At 47.9% G+C, this 24096-nt stretch overlaps 1 protein-coding gene across 4 annotated transcripts in view; it reads left to right on the forward strand.

Annotated features, from left to right (window-relative positions):
- Window positions 1-16549: 16549 nt before the first annotated feature.
- The window catches only part of LOC121590919 (activating transcription factor 3), a 55461-nt gene continuing 47914 nt past the window's right edge, over window positions 16550-24096 (forward strand). Inside the window, exons 1-2 of one of the 4 annotated variants that reach the window (XM_041911102.1) lie at window positions 16550-16925; window positions 18475-18609. The gene's annotated coding sequence lies outside the window, so the exon portion shown is untranslated. Of the gene's footprint in view, window positions 16926-18474; window positions 18610-18759; window positions 19068-24096 lie in introns of those variants that run through there. The other 3 variants (XM_041911104.1, XM_041911106.1, XM_041911103.1) reach the window with 3 other exon arrangements.

Raw genomic sequence — 24096 nt, forward strand, 5'->3', positions numbered from 1 at the left:
GAGATGCTGGCCCTCGCCGCTGGAGGGGTTTCGATGTTCTTAAGAAAAGGAAATGATTCGATTAGCAATGATAGTAGGCCGCCGGATCGTGGTTCTGATCTGGTTTTTGCAGGTGCGATAAATTATTTCGCCTGCACTTATTACTTCGTGGGATGCCATTAGCCGATCGACAGATGCGATGCAATGAAGTTAGGGAATTAATAGGTCGCACCTGAACCGCTATCTGAAGTCGGCATCTTGCTCGAAGGTTGCAAGTACGAAGAAGGAACAAGCGTTTACATCCTTGTATTGTCTACGAGTGGTGCGAAACGAATTGCTTCATTTTCTGTATCAAATCTACTTTTAAATTAAGTCTGCCATTGCTTCTATCAAATTGACCGTGTTGGGTGTCCGTTGGGGAGTCGGGTTGCAAAATTAAAGACCTATATAGTCGAGAAGCCGCCAGGCGTCTGTGCAATGGTGGATAATTAATTAACAACCTCACTCCGACTGGACGATAAACAAGTAGCTCCTTTGGTGATACCCAGTGTCGGACCACCATCATCACCACCATCATCATCATCATCGCCATCACTCCTTTCCTTCTTCCTTGTGAGTTAAATAACGATAAAAGGGTTCTCCCCAAGTTCGCAGCTTCTTCGCTGACGGGACACACCACCACCAAGGCAGGACTAATGGCTGTCAACGGCAACGTACGAGACGAAGGCGGAAGGATGCGGCCAGTTTTGCGGTGAAGCAAATTATTTATGTCCGCTTTAAAACATACTAAACGAGCGCCACCCTGGCGACGGCGACGTACGCCTTCTCGGACCATCCACAAATCCACCCGTGCCCATTCTCCCCGAAACGGCGGAACGGGCGCAAACCGATGTGAATCGATTGCAAACCCGAGTCCCGGGAGCGGTGCGAAGAAGCCATGCCAACTCACCAATCCAGGCCACACAATGAAACGACATAATTTATAATTAAAGTACGAGCTGCTGCTGATGCTTTGTCGTTGGTCCCGCTCGCGGAATTATCCTTGAAACGTGAGTTATGTGAAAGACGTCCTGGTCCGGGCGAACCTTCCCTGCTGCCGTACTATCACGCCCGTGCTCTTGGAAAGAGTGGGATAATCGTGTTGCCTTTTTGGAATCGCTTAATTACGATACTTGGAGCAGAAAGAAAGTAGCCCTTTTTGCCTACCGTTGTTTGGGTGTATGTGTGTGGAGCAGCAGTGTGAAGCTTTCAATTTCTCACCGACTCACCGTGATGATGATGATGATGCTGATGTTGGGCAGCCCCACACAGGCAATCATGCTGGAAAGAAGCCATATCCTGTGCCACACGAGCCCGAGACACAATGTCCTGTGACAACGGGGGCTCGGAATGCATGCGCCAACAATGGCGTTCAGCCGAGCGAATGTGCCTAGTAGTTGCAAATAAGTGGAACAAGTAATAAAGCACGAGCTGGCGCTCGGGTTCAATGTGCTTCCGTTTCGTTAGAATTTACAGATGGTGCCATAAAGGTGGAAGTAGAATTGGCTGTCTACGGAATATTGAATCGAATTTGCAGAAAAAAAAAACAAATATATCTTATTTAATTGTTTTCCCACCAGATGGCGCTCACTAAGCTGAATGCAGATACTAAACAGCTGTCAAAGGAAATGTCAAAATTGGTTTTGCAGGTTTTGCTCGCCAACCACCACTGTAAGTGACTCGCCTATTTCCCACATTGTTCTTGAGCTGGAGCCGTTCTAAATACCAATTGCCCATAAGACCCATGCCGGGCCTCATGCGACTGGCAAGCCAAGGGGGAGGAGCTGTGAGATAACAATCTAGCGCCAGTTGAGATAGAGCCGTTCGTGAGTCGTGAGAAAATGCCGAAGGACGAAATGGGGGAGGCGGAAATCACGAAACGGTCTCCCACTTCCTGTGAAAGAAGCAAAACCCCATTACGGGAGCCTATGAAGTATATGTGTGTGTGTTTTTAGTGCTTAGAGTTGCGTTTCGGTTCCTGCCCCATGACGAATGTTACCTCGCTCAGTAGCAATTAGTCAACCGAGTCAACCCATTTGGTTTTCTTCTATTTCCATAGGCAAACTGTATCCTTGGTACATAACAAACAAAGGAAATCAATGGAGGAAACCTTTTTGTTATGCATATAATTTTCATAATTATTATGCCTTATCGCAACATTCGGGCCATTAGCTAAAGGAGTCGTCCATTCCTTAACCACTCTTACTTTTATCGTACTTTGCTGCTTCTTCACATAAAAACAAGCTGTTTCCTGCTTTTTGAGCTTTTTTTCTAATACATTCTGCCCCTTTCTGCCATTAAACGTGCATGCACACACACACACGCACGCCTTGAGGTGGTGATGATAAATAAACAGAAGAAAACAAAACCCCCCAAGCGATAGATCTTGCCTTGTGGTGTATAACACTTTCCCGGTCGTGAGGCTCGTGAGGAACCTTGAAATATTTCTCGTTAGACAGACTGGCTACACACAGACCGCGCGAAGCTGTGCGCGTACGTACCTTTGCCCGAGCCCGAGCAAGCGTACCAGCCCAGCACGAGACATCCTACACCGCTCTCCCCGCTCTGTGACCGTGGCATGTTCTATGCTTCAACCCGATTTTGCGATTATAATTCCGAGTCGAGTCGTTCGGCTGCTGCTGATGCTGTGGGGAGACCCCGTTCTCATACCGATGAACAATCGTCTTAAGACTTCTCCTCCCCTAACTCTGCCTGTTTTGTCATACCCATTCCTCCACACCGTCCCCTCCGAACCTTTGCTGTCACTTGGTCAGGGACAGGGAATTTAAATGTAAGCTCACCTATTCATACTCTCCTATCAGCGAATCAAGCCACGTCTAACAACAACTTCAATAAACCGTCCCGCTTCCGAAGGTAACCACTAGCAACACTTCCCGATTTCGCTCACTATTCAAAAGCAGCGCCCTCTATAGAATGCAAAAATGCTTCGGGCAATCCCGTCAGGCGGTGGAGAATAGTTTTAGTTTTATGATTGTTTGAGTTTTGTTTTTGTTATTGTTGTTTTCTGTTCTCATTGCGCGACTGGCTTGGTTCAACGCAACTCGGTATGCCGGTTTACTGGCGATTAATCTTTTGCTTGGTTAGCGCTCAAAAGGTCGCCAAAGGGGTTACAACCTGCTCCGTTGGTAGAATCTTGCGATGATGGGACCGGGGGGTGGGGGGGGGGGTTGAATCTCCCGGCCAGTAATTGATAGCTTTGAACTTATTGATCCGCGCCGAGAGGGACGACCTTACCTGTGGTGGATGCAAGATGCGCTTAAATTGTTACACCGAGTGCGAGCGACGCATGGCCCGGAGACGATATTAGTCGAACGATTGTGTGGAATTGAATGTTGTCGAATTCAATATACGAACGAGAGGCGTGTTGCTGCAGGACCGGCACCTTTGACCGGTGATCAAAACTGAGCTAAAGATTTGATCAAAGTAGGCTACAATCGGCTAGTTTTGGCCGTTTCCCAGGAGAGGGCGCACTTCACTAATGGTGCCTTTGATGGGGAACGATATATTTTTAGCACGTTCGTGTGCTCAAGAGGTTAAAACACAATCGCAAATCGATTTATTTGATGGCAAAACAGAACGCTATGAGCATACAGGTTGTACGCAGTCAGACGAGTGATAGGGTTAAGGTTTTTCTTTGACCCCGTCTTGTTAGCGGCAGTACCACCAGAGCTGTCAGGATGTCAAGCGGTGATTTACTTGAAAAACGATCAACTCTTTTTATTTCCCTCTTCTTGAGGAGCTTGTGCTACAATTCGACCAAATAGCAGGCACCGTTAATGAGCTGCAGCAAAATCATTCGGTGGTAAATAACTCTGCCACCGGCTGTGAGTAACGAACCCCCCACACACAGTTGATTTGTTAAGCACCATAAGAAATCTTATAAATATTCCTGCCCGCGTCAGCACGCGCAAGCACGCTCGCGTATCAGGTTCATCTTCGAATGGGACCTTTGCAACGACGTTTGCACTGAAGGTCGCTTGGTGTTGGTTCGTGAGTTTCGTTAGGACTGGCATAAAAACCACATCATAGAAAAGGCAGCACGCAAGCACATGGGTTTTGGAGAGTTTATCGGACTGACTGTTCGATGGATCATTCGTCACGATAGCCACTAATGATGGCTGAAATGTAGTTACGGTTTTTTACACCTCATTACCGCTCATTAAACAAGCGAGCAATTAACTCGCTGACATTGTTGCACATTTGCATATCGCTGCATGATTTCTCACTGTTTTGCTGCTGCTTTCTGATTGGATGCGTAGTAAAAAGCGTGGAGAGTGTACTGTTGTTTTAGTTACCATCTGAAGGGATATTTAGGACACATTCCAAGGAACTTCTAAGTGTCGTTTTTGTTTGTCGCTTTTTTGTTTGCTGCATCCTTGAGATGTGAGTTAATTCAATCACGGCACAGCCTTCAACCTCCACACTGCATCGGTGGTGCCCTTTTAACACAGCCCTTCCCGTCCTGACAACGATCCGCGTAATACCGCGTGTCTTACATCATCGTTTGCCCGCCAAACATTAATCGCTCTGTGTGCCACCAGAGCATGCTGTTATTGTCACAAGTCGTGAGGTAGCGAGAGCGAGCCCCCTACTTGCCTTTCGGCTGTCGATTTGTTTCGAGACATCTTGATCTGTGGTGCGATTCCCAGAACCCATCCGTAGCAAGCAAGCGACACCCGTAATGTATGTATGGCGAATGGTAGGTCTATTTGTTTTGACAGGTTGTGAACAAACATAGGACAGTTTCGTTCGCCCGTGCCATATTGGTGGTCAAACACATACACACACACGATACGTGTGATGGTGCATGTAATAGAGCTGTTGGAGGGCTGCATAGATATTCGCGTTTGAAAGCATCTTCTGACATCTGGAAGCATCTGCTTGCAAGTGATGAGCACAGGTAACCGCTGCTGACTCAGTCGGGTTTAAAAGGTTAATTGACTTCATTTAGCATGCCTCAAACCGGTGTACGGCTCAGCCCCTAAGCGTGATTGCATTACCACCTCCAAGAAGAAAGGATACCGAGGTTCCAAATTATGCCATCAGGAATCACACGCCTCTGCACGATGACTTCACGACACGGCGGCGCAGCTGAAATGCGATTTGACACCTGAACATGGCCTCACTAAGGGCCACACAAATAAACCACCACCATCTATGGTAGAAGAACACGCGCCACACTACGCCGCGGTGTCTTGTTCTATGCTACGCAAAGGCCACCAACCAACCAACAAACAACCTACAGACGCAGTAAGCAAGGGGGAATTGGAAACGCATTCGTCTGTCGCAGTGCAAAACACAACATTTATCATCGCGCACGCACGCTTTGGCGCAAATGAATTCCACGTTTTTTTGTTGTTGCTTCTGTCGCTATTCGAACCCCCCGAAGCTGGTACGACGCAAACGGGCCACAATGATACGCCTCGAACACATGGATCTAGGCAGGCGTCGTCCTCCTTAGTCCAAAAACCCGAACGGGCGTGACAAAGGCTCGTTAACCGACCAATGGGGCTGGCGCAAAAAGAGACGTGCACCACTGCCGCAAATGGGTTAGTAGAGGTAGATTCGGAACATGCACTTTGTGAGTTTGCATTATGGTCGTACAGTGCTCCTCCTTTCCGAGCGGTAAGAAGTTGCTACCCGTGTTACGCACACTATCCGGCGCGGTGGCGACTTCTTGCGGCGCAAATTATGGAGTTTCGATGCGCCGGCGGGTCGATTGGTTGGTGCGCAAAGTTGTGCGCACAGTGTGACTAATTTTCATGCACAGAAGGAAACCCGTCGAACGATCACGAGTTCGTGCATGGTTGGACGATGTTTTGGGATGGACATTGAGGGAGTCGTATTGTTTGTGGCGTCGTGGTGGCGAAACTGTTACTGTGTGAACCTTGTATGGCAGCAGCATGTTTGTCGTTGCGCGAGTCGTAAAGTGAAGTTATTCGTAAGCACCCCAACGGATGGGCACAACAAGGGACTAATCAAAAGACCAAAAATTCTGGGTGTAAAATAAGTTAAACAGTCGACACGGTCATAAATCACCACTAATTCATTCCCTTTTCTTTCACCCACTGCGCACACTGTGGCTTCAATGGCACGGATCTGCCCTTCGACTGCAACTCCACTGGGCTGAACCCCTTTATTAACTGTGTCATACCAGTAGGCAAGTTAATACATTCCAGCTCAATCCACACCCCGTGCCAGTGGATCGTCCCTGGACGGAGGAAACAATCAAGCCAATTCGCCGCGCTCCACAGATTAGACACAGCCTCGAAACCGGGCGCCCCGACGGGCTCTGTGCTAATCCATTCCTAAGGGCTGTGGATAATCGTCTATTTATAGCCGAGCTTTAAGTCATCCACCCTGGACAGCTCGGCGATGTGGAGAGGGTGGGGAGGTTCGAGCCGTGTGTCATGAGGTGCAAACCCTCTCATGGTCAGAATATGTATATCTGCAGGACCTGCAATGCCTCCTTTTAGCCCCCGAGAGCCCGAGAACGATCGCGTTCAATAGAAACGCGCGAAATCGTGGCTCCCGGGGGAAGGGTTTGGATGATGGTGTGATCTTGTGTGACTACCGCACCCCTCGCACCGATCACACTGTACGTGGGTTCCTTAAGAATTGCGTCAAAAAGTAAGCGACGAACCACCAAACATCGGGTAAAAATAGGGAACTTCTTTAAAGTGGAAAAGATGCCACAAAACTCTTCTATTAAACAGTGAACTAAAGTTATATTCTGAGGTCATTTTTTGACCATTTACTGTTGTGTCACTGTGCCGCCACTATGGTAATGCACACAGGCCACACCGCAGTGACTCTCCAAATGATTGAACGTTCGAACGTGCCTCGTTGGCAGGGCTGCGTCGACGATTACACGCTTGTTTTCGTGTGTGTGTTCTTTTTTTAAACAACCAAAATGACTAATGTTGATCGTTCACTTGTGTCTTGAGAGTCTTGCAAGTGGCGGCACGGGAGCAACATGGCCCAGCAATTGTGCGGTCATATTCCACGCGGATCGAATCGATAGCATCGCTACCGGAATTACAACGGGACGCGAACGTCGTCGTGTGCTACTCGAGATGAACACACACTGTAATTTGTGTGTCAACCCCGCCTCGATTGACATTTTGCATGTTTTTTATAAATCTTTCATTTTTTTACGACTAAAACGGTTTCAATTGTAGGCGGTTAATTTTTGGCGGTTTTGAAGGGAAAAGCTTCTTGCTGGAGCAGGTTAAAGACAGGTGTGAAAGGTTGATTATTGAGCTACCAAACGGAAATATCAGTTTCAAAGAAATCAAAAGAAGCACTCCTGTTGTTTGCCTTCAAATTCGCTTTTGAGAGACATTCTTTCACGTAAATGATTCATCATTTCACTGTGGCATACGGGAACAAGTTTTGGAAACAAGCAGACACACGGGAAGATCAATTCCAATCGATTGGAGTTACAAAAAAGCGGAATATTTTATGGGCAATAAATTTAAACATTATCGAAAAGTGATCAATATTTTAAGCGGAGAGTGCTTCAAGTGCACAAAACGAAATGAAATTTTGCTGAAAATTGTCATAAAATGTCATATAAAACATGAAATTTGGATGAATCACACTCAATTTCTGACTTTCGTTAGATATCTTTTTAAGATGTAAAATGAAACATTCACCCCATGTGCAAACCACGACACATTCTGGTGTAATGATATTCTCTCGCATCCCGTATCCCAACATCCGTTCCGAAAAAATGTTGAACAAACTTATGATTAATCCTTTACGCTGTTGCAATCTCTGTCCCAGGCGCAGGGAAATATGGTGAGTGTGTGTGTATTGCTTGCTCTTGCTCATATCTTCACGCCATATGCACGAAATTTGTCAAACATTGCCGTGCCGTGTGATGATTCTCTAGAGTGGCTCTGAGCCTGTGTGTGTGTATGCTGGAATGTACGCGAGTGGAGAGTGTTGTCTTCGGAAATTCAGTGCAACACGTGTTCTTGCCCATGTTAAACCCCGCTAGGAATGTGGGACGGCCGCGGTTGTGTAAGCTGTTTTTGTGCTCCGTGTAATAGAATTTTGAGATTTAATAGGCACACAGTATTTTTAGCGAAAGCGAAAAGTACCACCACCCACATTCGCTCACCACCAAATTACAAATTACACTCCCGTCCACAACAGGTTGGGGATATGTAAATGTATGCTCCCGCAGCAATTAGCCAAAAGCCTGACAGTTTGAAATATAATACGCGCACGAACCGCGAAAACTAACGCCATTATGTATGCGCAACGGATGCGCAGATGCAGCGCTGCAGATAAGGCGCGCATTGGAGGACACACACATAAATTGGTGGAGAAACAAAAACACACACATTTAAACGCTCGGTGAACGTGTTTCGTTATGCATTGGTACCAATTTTTATGCTTCTGTTTCGTTGTTTGTTTGCTTGTTTCGCTTCTCCCCGTAGGTGTAACGATGCGTGAAAACAGAACTGTGACCGTAGGCAGAGGGACACAAAAATTTGCAGTAAAATTAAAACCATGTACCCCCGAGCGCACCAGTATCCGGGAAAACATGGGAACCAGCACCTTCATTTTCGGGCCTGTCGCAGCCTTAAAGTGCATCTCATTTATTGTCAGTCCACATGGGACGACGATCAGACGATCAGAGCAGCCCGAACATTTCGACACGCGGTGGCGCACACGCGGGTGCATGAACACGCAGTCTGATTATGTTTAACTTTTGCTAACCACCATCGTTTTCCCACCACACGCATCCGCCCCAAACAACAGCGCATTTGTCATTCACCTTTTTTTTTTTTTTTTTGGTTGTCAACTGTGTCCCTCTGGTCCCTCTGCCAGGGAAACTCAATCAACGTCCCGAGCAGTGCGCCTAGACTTTGTGACGACGAAGACGACGACCCAACATTTCGACGCGTTCTCAAGCAACTATTTATCATTTTTTGGGAGATTTTGTGTGTGTGTTGTCTCGTTGGTTTAAAAATATCATCACTAGAAGAAGAAGAAGAAAAAGGTCTCATTCTCCGCTCATGCAAACGATCAATTTTCCTACTTTGCATGTGTTACAGTTTTCTAACCACACGGATTGGGATTGAGAGAAGAGGGCAAAGCGAAGAAAGCGAAACACAACAACACACAAACTAAATTAGTCACCTACAATTTGTCAGTGCGCAACGGATTCGGATGTGTGGGAAATTGTTTTTTTGTGCGATTTTTCATTCTCAAACTCAAACTTAAATCTGGCTGGTGAGTTGTTGGCCCTAATTTTCTAGAAATTGAATCATTGGGATTTTTGATGTCACTTCAATATTTTCTCCAAATTACTAACTCCGCAGTATTAAACATTATTAGGGCAAAGGTGTGAAAAACGCATTCCCAGTCCAAACGCATCGAAAGATCACAACATTCCATCGGCCACGTGCGAAATGATCGCGTGCCTTCACTCCCGCCCTTCACTACGCAGTGTAAACAGGTGACAAATGACCAATGTCAGCGACACTGTCACTGCCGAATCTCCGACCAGCGCGCCAAAGGTTCCAATAAATTGCTCAGGTGTTTTGAGTAATGTTCACCGCGTGCGGGTACAGGTTAATGCCGAAAATTAAATTGTTCCTACAAAATCTTCACCACACAGACAGCGTCACAACCCCTATCATACCCCAATCAACCTTCCTTCCACTTATGCTAGACAAATCAATGCTAGACAACGGGGGGGGGGGGGGGATGGGACAAGCGCGCGTTTCGAGATTGATTTAGTACAATGGTTGGTGGTGAATCTTGGAGTGGGTCGGATTTTGTCATCGTGGGGAGGGGGTGGGTGTGTAGATTTGCCTGATGTTCCCTTAATTGAGGTTAGGGGCGTTGTTTACCTTTGACAGACGATCCGTCAAAGCAAGCCGCGACCCGACGCGATGCGTACGCTGCTGGGCGCAAACGATTGCGTAGCTCTGCGTCTGTCGTGCGCAGCGCACTGGCCGTCGCTCGTGATCTTCACGCCGTTTTTCACGCGCCGAGCAGCAGTGAGTGTTGCGTTTGAGCGTGACTGGGGAGGAGAAGGGAGACGCAACCAAATCATCTAACATGACAACAAAACGCAAACGGGATTTAGAAGAAGCAAACAGAAAGAAAAAAAAACGCACGAGGAAGGAAAGCTGTCGCGCGTTTGTTGTTGTTTTTTTGTCACTCTCTCTCTCGCTCGCTCATTTTCAAAACTGTTTGCCAGGCTAATTTGGAAAGATAAATGGACGATTATGCCTTTTAAAAATATTCCAAAAAGCCACTCATCAACCCGGCGGAACCGGCGTCGTGCCGTCGTGCACGGCATTGTGCGATGGTGGTGCGCGGCAGAGGCAAATGGCATTGGGACAAATTTTCCCTCCGGGGGCCGACCGGGGCCCAATGCCGAACGGCGGACTTTTTCAATTTTGTGCTCTTCTCGATCCATCGATCGGTATTTATATACATTTTATTCACCGCGTTATGGCATTTCGGAAGAGAGGATTAGCTTGTGTTTGGTGTGTGCGTGTCGCGACTAATGGCCATCTCATAATTTTACGCATTTTGAGGCATGGTTTGGATGGACGAGCAGAGACAAAAGGATTAAAAATATAACAAAAAATGATGCATCTTAGAAAACCATTTCTGTGGTTTGTTAAATAAAGTCTAATATTTTTTAGTTAAAAACTTGCTGGATCTAAACAAAATCAATAATCGACCGATTTTAGCCAAACGATTGTAAACAAGAGATGAAAATCAATCATAAAAAAGACGATCGTACCTGAAACTGCCATCATCGTCGACACCGTCACAACATCAATAGTGCCCTCTGGTAAGCTTATCTTTATTTAAGGCCACTTTGCCATTGATTTTATAACGGATTAACGTCTCGTCTGCCCTTGCCACGTCTCCATTTCCATAATAATCCCTCCCTCCTCGTGTCGAATGGCCAATGGGATTCTCTCGTATGCCATCCAATCAACCGATAATGCGCCAACCCCGCCAAGAAATTAATCAATTTCGTTCGCCCGAAACCTGTGCTCTCCTCCTTCTCCGATAACCTGTCATTATCCTCACCGAAAAAGGGGACGAGGTGCGTGTGTGCCAACACTAATGCACGAGTGATTGCTAATGGGGCGCCATTTGTCTTGCGCTCGGGAAGCTTCATCACACCACAAGCCGTCAAAATTCGGCTCGGCTTTTCCTGCCGTTGGTTGCTCCACTTTTTCACCCGTTTTTTTTTTTCAGCCCCGATGGTTGACAAATCTCACAAAAGGCATGGGAAAAAGGGGAAAACCGAACCGAACTTTAATGAAGCGAAGGTTTGCGCCGGCTTACACAGTAAGGGATGCAGTTTTTTTATTTCTTGGGAGAAGTTATGATTGATTGTTAGTGTTACCTTGCAGCAGAAGGGTCTCACCTGTTCACACTGAATTATTACCATAAAAATAGGCTGAAGCCCTTCAGGGTGGCCTCCCCCTTTTCTGCAGCAGCAACAAAACACACCTAATGCGGAAACAGCAGAAAACAAAACAACAAAGACCTTCTTCCCCCGACCGACCTAATCGGGACCGATCGGGCGAACCATCCGTGGCTAATGAATGGCTCTCTCAGTGGATGTGTGCCCGTCGTGGGGTTTGAAAATGAATGAAAATTAGTGGAACAAAACGCGCAGCACCGAAATTATCGCATCGCACACAAAACGGTCCAGTGGTCCAGCGAGGGGAAGGTGGGGAGGGGGGGGGGGGGGGGTTGGCTGCAGATGAAGATGGATGGTGCCAGCCTGCCACACGGCGGAAGGCTTACGATTCCCTCACTTCCGATCGTCTCAAGGTAGGTCTGGCCCAAGCCGATGGTTATTAAATTAATCGCCCGTCCACACATCTGGTCACACAAGACGGCAAGGCGGAATGCCAGGGCCGTGTAAATTTTTGGAGGTGCTACCATACGTAATTTTTGTGCTTTTTTTGTGCGAAGGGCGGCGATTCGAAAAATCGAAACACAAAAAAGCATTAATATTCAAATTGTGACACCGTGAAGGGACGTCGGAGATGCTGGCCCCCAAGCAGAAAGGGTTGATAAAATATGGGTTGGGGCGTGTGTGTTGTTTTTTCCCTTTTTTTTATTCTTCTCTCTTTACAGGAAACTTATTGATTTTCATAATCTGCTGGCACTCGTCGCTCAAAACGGACCACCCCGAACAAAAGAGGATGGAGATCTCTCTCTGCGGGCGGAGTGCAAAGGGCCTGCGACCTGTGCGGCTGGGTTTGGTAGGTCCCATCATCATGCAATGAGCCATCTAAATGGACGTGACATAATATGTAAATGCATAAAAATCAACCAACGACATGAGCATTAATGGGCTTGTGATTGGAAATAGGGACATTTAATCAAATATTGGGCACGAGGGCTTGATGTACATTGTTTATCTAACCATAAATTATTATCTTTTCAAAAATAACCTTCAAGAGTCTGCCAACAGCACAAACAAAATTCAACCAAAGCGTCTTTCCAAACAAAACAAAAAAAAAAGCTAAATGTCCAAAAAGCAACAGCAGCGGAACCACACGAATGTCATAAATTCATTCAGTTTTAGCCTAAAAGTGAGCCCCCTTGCCCGCCACAAAAGCTCGCTGAAAGCAATTAGTCTTCGGACAAACAGGACACTGCACAAACACTGACTGATTCACGCGAGCGCACGAAGGAATCAATAGCACAACGCACACACAAAATGTCAAATACAAATACATCCCCCGCCTCCTCCACCCCCAAAAAACCTGTACCGATTTGCGCGGGACAGGTTTGCAGGAAGAGCCAAAAGAACAGCAAAAAGAAGGCAAAGAAACCTTCATCCCCCAAAACGCGAACGATCACCGTCCATACACGATCGTTACAGAAAGACGAGAGGGCAAAAAAAAACAGGCGAAAGATGCGAAACGATCACCTCAGCAAGAAGAGTAAGAAAGTGTCCAAAAAAAAAGAGGAGAAAAAACGATCAACACAACGCACACGGGAATACATTTCGAGTTAACAAATGATAAAAAACGATCCATCCCTGTCAAAATAAGACAGTTTCTGAGGGGTGGGAAGATGGAAGGGGTGTGATAGGGAGTGCAGCAAAAGCCTACCCCCGCGGTCGCAAAAGCCGTGAGTGCTCCCCATCAACAATGGTGAGTGACAGCCGCAGATGAGTTCCGTTTTGGGGAGAGAGCGAAGCAACGCCAGCAACCAACGCCAAAATAGCAATCAACGAAATATGAAAATTTCGAAGACGCGCGCTTAGTTCGCTCACGTGTCAATTCTTCGCGGTCCCAACGTGGTGAATGTATGTGTGTCTGTGTGTGTGTGTGTGCACCCTTCGGTTCACCCATGTGCCCACTGCTGCTCGGCGTCTTGTAACCCCGACGGAACGGTCGACGGTCGTAGCAGACACGTTGGCGCGAGCTGGCACGCTGGCAAGAAATCGCGTATCGCCAAGCCGAGTAGCCGAAATACAGGCAGCAAACACACACACATACACACACACACACATCGACACACGGACATTAGGCCAGAGGAATGCAGGGGTTATCTTCCGCTCTCTATCAGTATGTGTGTTTTTTTTATTCTTCTTTTTGTAGCCATTTGTGCGAGTTACACTACAACGGATGAGAACAAAAAAGTGGAAACTGTGCCCACCCTTATCATATAGACCGGGACCGGGAGGGGGGGGGGGGCACGATCAGCGGTAAAAGTAATGAAGCAAAAACACCACCCAGCAAGAGGAGACGCAACAAACGAATCGATTAATTGAGGTTGCAAGTCCCGGGACCACAGCCAAATAACCTCTCACTTTGGAGGGGACTTCAAGGGAGGGGATTGGGGGTTATGGTGGATAGTGTGTCTACCCCTTTTTAAAGCCCGGGCAATGGAATGTGAGGATGTGAGAAAGGGTGTGTTTAACACTAACCTCTTTTCTGAAGCAAAATAAAAAAAACACGAACAAACACTTGGCACAGAGATGAAAAGCAAAAAATCCACTCCCTTCATCCCCCCCCCAAAAAAATGCGCCTTTAAAGCTTACATTCAATCAAGCCAAAGGGGGTTGATCGGGCAGCGGGAGGGTGGTTGGGAGCGCGGGATGCTGCGAAAGGAACGGCCTGCGAAGATCAAAAACTTGGCAACAAAACGATAAAGTAAAACTCAAGCAAACGAAACGAAGCGCAACAACAAACAGATCGAGCTCGTTCGCTCTCTATCTCTCTCTCTCTCTCTCTCCCCCTTTGCCTCCGGTTCGAAACGTCCGAAAGCAATAATCTTGGATGGCGTGGGGAGAGGTGGGATATGTAGATATGAAAAAAAGGGCAGCATTGTAACAATGTTTCGAGAAGCCGCAAAAAAGTTCGTTTGCTCACATATTGCCTCCTTTCAAAAAAGAGAGAGAGAGAAAGAGAATTCTTAACATTTAATTTAATAATTGATCGAACAATTCCACCAATTCTATGCTGGTGGAAGCACACGCACGAAACAGCGCACTTGTTGCTAGGCCGGGAAGGAGCACGAGAACTCATTACATTACGTGACTGCAGCAGCAGCTGTGAACAAGTGCGGGGTGCGAGCAACATATCGATCCGGCCGTTTGTTTTGATTTAAAATTTTATAAACACGAAATCAATACCACGCTTTGCCATCTCGCATACCGAACACGCTCACCAAGCCAAGCCATCACCCCGCGGAAGCACGGAGCAGGTTGTGTTTGGGATAAGAAAGGCGAGAGAAAAGAAGAAACGACACACAAAATCATTTGAATAATCTCAATAATCATCAAATCCGGTTCGATCCAGCTCAATTAGTTCTGAAAATTGATAAACACTACAGTGAAGCAGAGCTCCCCCTCGTCTAATTATCCAACAAACAACGACACGACACACGAGAGCACCGGTGAGTTCGGTGAAACCGGCGTCCACCGAAGCCAAAGTGCCACACAACGGACTTAAAAATAACAACAATAAAACCACGCATGTGGGTGTGTGGGCGAATTTGCGATTTGCGTATAGCGTGATGGTGGTGTGCTGCCGTCCCCATCGCCGTCGGTTCGGTATCGGAAACGCGCGTGAGTGTACGGCAAATCCGACCGGATCTTGGACACTCCGATCGGGTTATGGTTTGGTTAGTAAAGCGGCTAGTGTGTGTGTTTTGGTGTGCGTCACACCCTTTCTGTGCGCCCTCACGTGTACTAACAACCGGGCAGCTCCACTGCCGCGCATCAGCTGCTTCGTACGCGCGCGTGCAAGAGAGAGCCTCAAGAGAGCGACCGCGCTACAGTCGGTATCTATCTGTATCTCCAGCATAGCGTGCACTTATCACAACAACTGTGTGTTGTTACTGTGACCCATATAGAGCCATTTTTGCTTCACTCCATTCCCTCACTATCAGTTGCGATCGAAGAAACATGAAACCATTTAAAAATGGGCAAAAATGTTTATTCACCCCTAATGAAAGTGGGAAAAGTTCTCAGCCGAGCCCCGCGCGTTGAGCCGCTCTCGAGAGATCGACCAGCGTGCGATAAGCAACCAATCGGAATGATAAGCAGATCGCGATCAAAAGCGATCTCCACTGTATGCGTTCGGTTCCGCTGCGCTCTCACGTGCTCACGCGTCTTTTCATTCGCTTTTTGTTGTTGCTGTCGTTGCCTACTACTACTGTTTTTGTTGCTGTCGCTGTTGTTGGCACGATCGCCCGCGCGCGAAATCTCCGGTCTCCGGTACCGATTTCACTATCAAACGGTGCGCTAGCTTCGAAGGTGGTGGACATACCGCACACAACAACCCCGGACACACCGACGCGGCTGGCACCGCGCCCCCTCAGCCACTCAGCCAAACGCACACGACGGAACGCGTATGAATACATATATAAAAAAAGGTAAGCGGCATGCTTCCAACACAGCACAACAAATGCCGGTAACAGGGTTCGCGATCGGCCAATCAGCAGCGAGTATGACGTTTTGGTCCACCAATGCCGCCGTGCCGATGATGACAACTGGTTGGGGTGCTATTTTTAGCTCCAATCGAACAGGCACTCACCATTTGTCGCGGGGGTTGCGCTGAGCGACCGGGGGGTGCTATCAACGTGGAGTAAACCATTGCAGGGTTCGCGAGGGAATGTACCGATGAGTTACCCGAGGCACACAGTTACATTGCAGACGAGTTGAGGAGCCATAATGTGGGGCTTTTCATTGTTTCCTTTACTAAAACTACTCTCTTCCAATTACAGGTGCCTCTTTAAATACGAAATGAGAGTTAGAAAGAGACATATCATAAAGCCAGACACCATGAACGGTCGCCTGAAGTTGTCGAGGGTTAGATACATTACAAGATTATCTGCTCTATTCCAATTCAAAACGAATACACAACAAATAACCCTGCACCACGCGCTGAGTGGCGGCCAACATTGCACGCATTCGAAGTCCCCCGCAAGCACCCTAAACAGCAACGCCACATTCACGCGCTCACTCCGTCACTACGCGAGAGAGAGAGCAGCACGACACAAAACCCGAGCCCGTCCGCTCTCTCGCGGCAGGCGCAAGAAGGCGCGCGCGTGGTCGTGTGTGTCGCTTTGGCCGCGCACCGACCGACCGAATGGATGCGAAACTCAGCGGCTGCCCGACAGTTTACAATCGCACACGAAACGGACCGCACATGACGGCAGTGACCGGATCGCGAGCTTTGTCGCGCGAAACCCCAAAACCCGTACGCAAACCCGTGTCCCTGTTGTTGTCGTTTGCAGCTCGATGCACCAAGCGCGTGACGCGACGGAAAAGCGCCGGGAAACTGTTAGCAGCCACGTTCAGTGTCGCGACCGTCAGCATCGACCGAGCGGACCGTCGGCCGCAGTACCGGACGCTTCAGGTGGGGGGGGCGACGAGAGAGGACACCGAATCGAAAATCATGTTGATGATGATGATGATGTGGGAAAGGAAAACACACACCGAACACACATTAGCGAAGGAGTAAAACAATCTTACCACGGAAATAAACCGCAAACGAACAAACACGGTTTTGCGGTGCAAAATTGGGAAGGAGCTAGCCTGGCCACGTCGAGTCGAATTTCCTCACGCACGGATCCACGCGGACGAGTGTGTGAACGAAAACAAATGAATTGATTTGAGCACAAACATACACACACGCACCAGTGTGTAGGAAAATCGAATCCTACTCGGCGAAGCTGTGTTCTGCACCACGAGGAAAACATTCGCAAGGAAGATTAACAGATTGTGTTTCTTGAGTTGTTGCTATTTTGTGTACAAATTATTTAATAAGTCTACGAAAGTGTCTTATCAGTGTGTTGGTGACCAGTGAGCAGCTTGTTTAAAACGCTAATGATAACAAGTTGAGATTTGTTTACGATAAACCCAGGATTATCGGCGTTCAAGTGTCAACAAATGTGATGCTGAGTGCAAAAACTCATTTTGAAAAGCTTTTAGAAAAAATGTTTTACTTTTATGTTTATTTATGATGCTTAAATTTTAGTAAAATTTAGTTATTTGTTTCCAAATTATCCTAAGGGTAGCCCAATACATGCTGCCTTCGATCAATAATATTCCCAAAAAGGATCATCTAGTACAATAATTAATCAATCAATTTTTAGTTAAATAATGTTGTTACAAAAAGGGATTCAGTGTACGTTTAAGTGTGTGTGTGTGTTTTGTGTGAGAAAAATAAGGAAAAAATCGAACAGCGCACCAGCACATACCAATAACAGCTCCATCGGTATTGAATTTTCCAGTCGAAAAGCGAGAAAGTGTTACCCCGATCGTGGTGCAGCAGCAGTAGTAATAGTGGTAGTAACAAGTAGTAACAAAGAAAGAAATCCCCCCCCCCCCAGAGGAACAATCCCTCCCCAGTAATGGAAGGAGCGAGGATTGAGTTTTCGAGTGGTTGCGCCAAAAAAGAAATGCTGGAAACCCTTCCCTCAGTCTCCCATCCCGGCGTGACACCGTGACATGCTAATTCTGGCACTCAGCGGGCAAAAACAACTGTACAAAAAACGGCTGTTTCGTGCCGGTGAAGTAAAAACGGAAAAGCAAGGAAAAACACACACACACACACATTCATACACACTCACACACACACAGGGAGTGGAAAATCGACTGACCGCCGGCAGCGCCGGCTCTCATGCGTTCGGCTCTGGACTGACCGGCGCCAATCGAGAAACACTCTGCCGGCAACACTTCCCTCCATTTCCCTCCCTCCTCTCCCATAACTCCTTTCCTTCTTGCTGTGGAAAATCGGCTTCAGAAAATCGGTTTTCGTGGAACTTTGCCCCTCTCGGCGGTCGGTGCAGTGAGAGCGCAGTGTGGCCAAAGCGTTGCGTGTGTTTGTGTGTGTTTTCCTTTTAGATGTGTGTGTGTTTTTGGCATTAGCGGCTGATTGTTCTTATTCCTTATGTCTTCTCCAGCGAGTTGCAGCACTCAGTGAAAAACGGCACTGCCGCCGGCCAGCAGAATTACCACCCGGCTAGTGCGAACCACCACCCCCCCCCCCCCCCCCCCCCCGGGAGGGAAAAAGAGAAGTGCAAACCGTAAAGCGAAAGGTGAATACAAAATGTCACCCAGTGAATGGGGAGGGTTGTGTGTGTGTGTGTTTGGTGCTAAATGTTAAGCGTTTTAGTGTTAGTGTTTTTTTGCTAGCAGCAACAACCGAAAAAAATAACGCAAAGTGTATAAAATACATACAGAAAAAAGAGAGGCAAAAGTGCAAAACAACACACAGTGATACTCGAGTGAGTGAGTGAGCGAGAGAGAGAGAGAGAGAGTGTGTGCAGCAGCATCGAATGAACCGAATCGGGCAGACGAAGTAGAGGATTAACACTGTGCCCGAAGGAAGTTGTGACAGCTCGGTTTTAGTATTTTTCATCCAAGCAGGCCGTTCGTTCTGTTGCGAACCGAGTGATCGCAGGATATCAACACACACCGGAAGTGCAAACGCTACAAACACACACACTGCTGCAAACGAGGACAACGGAGCAACGGTGACGACAGTGTCCAACAGGTGGTTTTTCCTTCTTTTTTTTCTGTTGACTCTTGCTCTTGCTCACTCCTAGAGCATTATTATTATCATCATTATTGCCACACCACACCGAGGAGAAGGAGGTGAAGGTGCTCATAATTCACGATTAGAGCATTTGCAGTAAATGAAGCGAGCGGGCAAGCTTTCCCAATTTTGCACACCGAAAGAAAAGTAGTCAAACGGTTTTTTCCCCCGTTTTTCCTCTCCCAAACATTTGTTGCATGTTTTTAGCAATGTGGCGTGACGTCCGGGGGAGCAAAAAAAGCGGGATGAAAAGGACACTGAAACCCCCGGCTCCTACTTGGCCCACTGCCCGGATCAGTTTTCCGGTTTCCCGCCCGCGAGTTTGTGTGTTTCAAGAAAATAAATACAAAAATTACGGCGGACCATTGGAGACGGTCCAATTGCGTGTCGGTGCATGGTCCATAAGCACCGAGGGGCTGCACACTCCACCGTGCACTGTAAGGAGAGTTTGAGTGTACTACAAAAACATACAACATTTTGGCAACACTTGGCCACACAGCCGGCAAAACGAAGCTTCTGCGCAACTCCGAGCGTTTGGGGCGATGTGGCCGGCGGGGCGAGCGTTCCATGTTGTGGGCGTCGAACGGATCGTTACGAACTGTGTCTTGACAACTAGCTTGCGCTTGGCCGCTACAACTTTTTTTTCGTTCATTCATTTTTTGAGGTGCAAAAAACGCGCCCCCTTCTTCGTAGGACCATCAACCGAAAACCAAACTAGCCGGTTTTGTTTTCTTTCTTGTGTTGCTTGAAACCATGAAAAAGCTCAGTTATCCGCACCTTCATTCGTTGCGATGGTTCGAGAGTGTGCCCAGATTTATGATCAGCTCACGAGCAGCTCGAACGGACACGGCAAGGATAATTAATTTTACTTTGTAAAAACACAATCTGACGCGTTTGTCTTTTTTCTTTGGGGAGCAGTTGAGAGTTTGAAGGTGGGTTGCCGCAGCGAAAGGATTAAGCATCCCAACCCCGTGGTACGCGAAACATAAACTCTCCGATCGGTCGGTCGGCTAAAAACGGTTTTACACCAAATAGTGCCCCCCCAACGCACCATGTGTAGGCTGAAGTTTATCCCTTTGCTTAAAAGAGAGAGAAAAAGAGCATTGATTTTTTTTGCGCAGGCTTTTGATTCTTTCCACGCACATACATGCTGGGAAGGTGGCGTGGAAGAGGGGTTAAAAAGAATTTATGGCTACCGCGCGCACGTCACTTCCAAATGGTTCGATCACAAAACACTTTGGCGAAGTGCAAATTGCATCTTTAATCCTTCGTTTCCGGCGGACGGCTCCGCGTTTGGGTGGGATGCTAAATATGCTGCTTAATGTGAACCGGGTTTGGGGCAATTTGTTGTCGAAGAGCGTTTGCCGATTACACCCTTCCCCCTTCGGCTGTTTGCTATCGGAATCTGGAACACACCCTTCTGATTTGCTACACTGTAATCCATTTGTAGTCGTTTGGCAAACTCCCCTAACACACCCTAATTATTCCCGGCGTGAATGTGTCTCTTCACGCATGGTCGGGCACACGCACCGAACTGTTCGCACTGTGCGCGAGGAAGCACACAACGCACCGCGAGTGAGGCAGAGTGTAGTCTAGCGCCTAGGTCATATTCATTAGCTTAATTCACCTACTCTCCGATGCCCGGGGGATGGGCGGAATCACAAAAATAAAGCAGCCGAATGAATGCGAGGCCCGGCTGGAAGTGCATCGCGCTGGCTGCGCAAGCTCACGAGAGGATGCCATACGCCATACACAGCGTGTAAATGAATTGCATAAATTTGCATCCTCGGGAGGAGTGACACGCGCTCCCACCCCACCGTCACCACCACTCTCGGGTCATCTCTGCTGCCTGCACCGGACGCGCAAAGGGTTTGGCGCACATGGCACAAGTGCTGGAATTAAAATCATATTAATAAAACGCATCTCGATCCACACGCACACGCTGGTTTGTCAGTCCGCAAAAGGAAGTGTGTGTGTGTGTGTGTGTGTGTGTGTGTGCGCGCATCTACCCCTTCACCCACCTCTACTACTGCAGGCAGGAGGTCGTTCTATCTACCTCCAAGAAACCCGAAAGGCATCGGGTCGTTTAAAGCACCCCATATTTCCCCACTCCCACCACTGCCCTTCCAGTGGAGGTCGTCATCAACCGAAGCCACACATGATAATGGTGCGAGAAGATTGCGCCTCCGGCTACATAAAGTGGCACATAAAGTAGCACACTTTATGGGACATGTGGATGTGCGAGGAGTAGCTTCTTGCTGGGAGCGAGTGTTTGCGTTTAAGCGCGTGCAGCGGTTCTTCTCCACACTGCCTCTGGTGGCTTAAAACATGCAAATTTTCTCGCAATTTAGGAAGAAGCTGGAGGATGCTAGAGCGTTGCTGGTTCTCTTTTGCAGAATTTTGATCCGCATGATTATCTCTTTGAGGAATTGATTGAGACAGCTTCTTTACGGATCTTAAGATTTTGTGCCTGCTGAGATATTCCCGGAGACCGGGAGACTCAACGATCGGAGTGTGGCTATTGGTAATGTATTAAACGCGTAAAGATCACAGATATTCAACACGATGATGCACTTACTAGTACACGCAATAAAAGTCCTCCGGTGCGAGGTTCTGCTGGAGTTCTTAAAGTCGCAACAACTTAATGTACTCTGCAATGTACACTCCATTGATGCAAACACACACACACATCGGGTACAGGTGTGTGTCGCAATGGGGGCTGGTCATTCATTTTCATTCACTCCATCGACAATCAATCGAACGTTACGATCTCGTTCTTGGAATTCCACGAGCAAAACAGGTCTGTCCCTGGTGTCCGCCCGGTTTAAGGTTAGGTTCAGATGTTAGGGGGAGGTTCCGAAAGCAAACAAACACACTGGAGCGGAGCAGAGCGGCTCAAGCCGTTTACATTCCTCAATGGAACTGCACTGCGCGCGCACCGAAGTTCAACTTCAATCAATCTATTTCATATTTGTTTCAATCATCATCGCCACTAGCATCGTCGCTTGCAAGAGCGAGAGACACGTGATCGTTGCATTCGTCGGGGAGGGGTAAGAGGGGATACTGAAGCAAGCCGGACTTCTATTAGAATCAAATTACCCGCCGCGCAGTGTCATGAAGGGTGACATCGGGCAGGCAGTAGGACCGTTGTTCGCCGGCAGCTGTCGATTGAGTTCGCCAATCGATGGGTCGTGATCGATGGGCAAAGATCAAGACACCTGATACATCGGAACTGTCGCTCGGGAAAAGGTGTAAAATCGGCAATTAGTCGCATCGATTGTGTAAACAGTGCTTCCCAACCATTTTGAAACGGCCGGGTAGCTGTAAGCATGATCACCCCGGCAAGACTCCGGTAAGATCGGACGCGCTTCAATCACAAACACACGTATCGCACATGCAATGCACGCGGCCACAAACCCATTTCGCCTTCGCACGAATGTCTCCTCCTACGCGTCACACACACACACACGCGCGCGCCATTTAATGAACCCCTCGCCGGGGTCCGATTTTCTTCCCCCCCCCCCGCGCTCCGCGACACACTCATTTTCTATTAGCATTCTCCACACATAAACTTGCCCTGCCTACCATCACATCTTCCTCCATTTCTATCGCGCATGCTTTCCTTCTACCGCCCCCGTCTCTGATCCCCCCCTCTAGCCCAGGCTCGATCAAATCAAATTAGGTTGATGGCTATTAGCGCACGGAGGAAGAGAAGACAACACAGACACACACATGATTGAAGTACACACAGGGGGCAAGTACGAGGTGAAACCCCCAAGAACATAAAATGTGCGAGCCTGTGTGGGGCTGTATGTGTGTCTATCATTTACCACCCACAACCACCGTTACCACCGTCAGATTTCAACAATCCCAACAACTCCTCCCCCCCTCTAAAAGGCTCCTTGCTCCTGCCCCGCGCTGCACGATCGACAAGATCGTGTCTCGAAGATTAGCACTCGAGCTTCTGAAAGAGGTCGTCTTAACGTGGTGGCGTCGTCGTGTGTGCGTGCGCTATCGGTTTGGAGAGGGGTGGGGGGGGAGATCCGCGATCGGGCGGTTTGTTGCCATTTGCTCAACCACACCTTTACCCACACAGCCTCGACAGCTCATGTGTGCTGCTGGGCGTGCAGTTTTGTAGACTGTTTTTTTGCATGCGAAAAGACCCTTGCAAAACCCAACCCCGCTGTTTGGGCGATCGACATCTGGTCGCGCATTCCCCCCCCCCCCCGTTTGCAATCTGCCAAGGGCTTATCGAAGACAATGAATAAGAAATTTATGAGCTGGCGATCGCAAGACGCTGATAAGTGTATCTCCCGCTGCTTGGGGGTTTGTGTTTTGACATATGAACACTATTTTTGTCTTTATTTTGACATATGGGCGTTGCGGTCGGTGCTGTCAAAAATGGGGTTTGGTTGCTTTTCGGGGGGTTACACCATCTGGTTTGTTTTGTTCCCTATTTCCTGCTTTCCACAGCGGAGCACCCCGGTTTGGGCTCGGTTATAAATCAAACATGAAAGAGCAACACACATTTTTTTGTGTTTTTGAAGCCAGACACAGTAGACACAGTGGTAGGTGACATACTAAGATAGAAGCGATTTATAACTGCCGATGCTGATCTTTGCCTACGATCGCATGACTAAGCCAACTATGAACTATATTGAGAGCCTAAAAATTGCCTTTTTTTCAATACAAACTCTTTTTTTATACAAACCTAACCATTCTACCGGTGCTAACGACCGCAAATCGAATATCTAATTAAGAGCAATACTGTTAGTGTGTTAGTTAATGGTGCCAGATAGCACAGAACTCCTGCCCCCTCCACTTAAATTTGCAACTAAGCGCAACCCGCCCCAGACAAACGGTCTGGTCGACATCTTCGCCCTCATATCTCGGCCAGCCGGGGGCAGACGGTGTGCACGATAGGCATCGGCCAGCCGTCGTCGTCGTCGTCGTCGGACCTCGAATCGGTTAAACACTTGTCGCGCAA

The sequence above is a fragment of the Anopheles merus genome, chromosome 2R, assembly GCF_017562075.2.
Source record: "Anopheles merus strain MAF chromosome 2R, AmerM5.1, whole genome shotgun sequence".
In the NCBI taxonomy this organism is placed as follows: domain Eukaryota; kingdom Metazoa; phylum Arthropoda; class Insecta; order Diptera; family Culicidae; genus Anopheles; species Anopheles merus.